This window comes from Solenopsis invicta, chromosome 16 (genome assembly GCF_016802725.1).
Source record: "Solenopsis invicta isolate M01_SB chromosome 16, UNIL_Sinv_3.0, whole genome shotgun sequence".
Classification (NCBI taxonomy): Eukaryota; Metazoa; Arthropoda; class Insecta; order Hymenoptera; family Formicidae; genus Solenopsis; species Solenopsis invicta.
The window spans coordinates 22543216-22545730 of record NC_052679.1 but is presented as its reverse complement, the minus strand read 5'-3'; the positions used below and the strand labels follow the sequence as shown (position 1 = coordinate 22545730).

Sequence of the window (2515 nt, the reverse complement as noted above, 5' to 3'; positions counted from 1 at the left end):
ACATGCGCACTTTATAGAACAATTTCTGTAAATATTATAAGTGAAGCGTATGATACATCAGAGAGACAGCGTGTTTCAAACATTATTTAAAAAAAAAAAAAAAAACAAAGCCAGAAATAAAAATGTATAGTTACATACATTCAACATATATCGCATGTCCCAATCTGTCTATTCAAATTTTTTAAATTGTTAACTTAACGCAAGAATATATTAAAAAATAACAAATATTATGCAAAAAGTACAATACTTCGAGACAGTTTGAAAACAGTATGGAAATATATTTCTTCAGTAAAATTAGCATTTATAATTTGACACGTACATTTTATTTATCTTCTCTCTAAATTCTTTGGTGGCATTTTTTTTTCTGAAGAGTAAAACTCATTCTAAAAGTGTGAGATTTTACTCCAAAGAATTTAGAGAGACTTCATGTTTTAAAACTACATTATTTTTATGTTATTTATTTATTCTTTCTCACACAGAAAAAAATTAGTATTAAATGAACAATTGATTGTTTCACATATGAGGAAGAATATAAAATCTTCTCGGAAGAATTTATAATCTTAAATAGACATAATTTGCATACGTGAAGAAATTTTGTCTCGATGAATTATTGATTTGAATTACTAATTTTTTCTGTCCGCGAATTACAATCTTATATTTACACTGAGAAATGTTAAATATCAATTTAATACAAAATATTCAATTAACATAATCACGTTATGTTAAATTAATACTTGGTCAAAAATTTAACACGGAAATTTTAACAAGGATCATTTTTAACGTAAATACAAAATGTTTTCCACAGTGTGTACAGCGAGACATAAAAATACGTTTAATGTAGCTTGTAACTTTTCTGTAAAAAAAATATTTAAAGAATTTTTGATTGCAATCGCGGACATTTTAGCGACATTAAGAGTCGTGTTTAAAAAGAAAAAGATAATTAGCAGGCTTGTTGCATCAGACGCCGATTTCTTAATGCAACGATATTTTTATGTTTTGCCGAAACAAATGCTGGAACGATTGTTTGCTTCTATTTTTATCGTTATCTTCGAACTATAATAAATCTCAATTTACGACTCTGTTATTATTTATTTCTTTTCGTACGTTAAGAATTGCGAGCAATTTATCTCGCAGCATATAACATTCACGCGCATATGATAATGACGTTCGTTGATACGACCAATCAAGTTCCCAGCAAACGTAATCGCTTTCATTGACGCAACTATTATTATCGCCTTTCACACATTACGATGGCACACTTTTACTGAAACTTCCGTCCCGCTCATTATCACGACACTCCACTGATGCCAGATAAGTTTTTATAGAAGGTCGAAAAACGCAGTGCCGCCTAACCGCTAATCAGGGAATCCAATTGAGCGAAAATTGTCAACTAAATAAGGCTACACCTCGTTACGCAAATTCACACCTCGCGTCTTTCCCAGAATACCTATAATCCGGATTGTTTAAAAAATCATGCTCATAAAAGATTCAAGAACACTGCGCGATCGAGCATTCAGGAATTTTCTACCTTTTCGGATCCCTTTATAAAATAAAATTGACGATTGGCAAATTAAATATTAATTTTTTTTTATGATACAAAGAATATATTAATTTCGATTCGAGAATAAATAATGTGTACGTGAGCATAAATTATCTTTTGAGAGAGCTTGGAAAGAAGAAACGTGTTAAATTTATATTTTATTAAAGAATATCTCGAAGCAAACACAATTGGTTAAGAGTATTTAAATTCGCCTTCAGACATCTTCTAAAATAAAACAACAACTTGGCAATGAATTCGGAATGTTTTATTTTCGACATTTTAAAGTCATTTAGAGGAAGTTGTTATTTAGAGTAAGCTGTTATTTAGAGGAAGATTCGTTGGAAATTACTTTTTTTTAATTGCATTTCTTACATTTTTATTATTTAAAATAAAATACTTCAGAGGCTTTAAATTCGAAAAAGAGGAATAAAAAAAGTGCAAAGTACAAAGATACATAAAGAGTTATTAACTTGATTAAATTTTTAAACTCGATTAAATTTTTCCAGTTCAACTATTTATGTATTTGATTTAAAAACGTGAAATACTTGAACTTTAGTTTATATATTTGACTTAACTACGTATGTATTTGATTTAAATGTATAAATGCTTGAAATTCAATCCAATTGAAAAATTTTAATCAAGTTAACAATTTTTTTTCTCAGTACGTAGAAAAATAAAAAGCAGAAAAAGTGCAATCTAATAATTAAAAAAAATATTGAAAAAGACTATTGCAGACACGCATTCTATTTTATACATATATTTATTTATGTTACTTGTTGTAAATAGAAATAGAAACTTCTATTAATATTATATTTAATCAAAATTTTCTTTTTCATAATCGAATTATGATATTTAACGTTCGTCCAATTAATATAAAAAATATAGCATGACACATCGCGAACTGTATGTCCAGATTACATAAAATACTGAATTACATTTATTTGAACGTTGTAGAAAAAAGACACTGTAACAAAA

The 2515-nt window shown here is 27.7% G+C and overlaps 1 protein-coding gene across 1 annotated transcript in view; it reads left to right on the top strand.

Annotated features, from left to right (window-relative positions):
- Positions 1-2515, top strand: part of LOC105206574 — a 59709-nt gene that overhangs the window by 30534 nt on the left and 26660 nt on the right. The gene's annotated exons all lie outside the window — the stretch shown is intronic.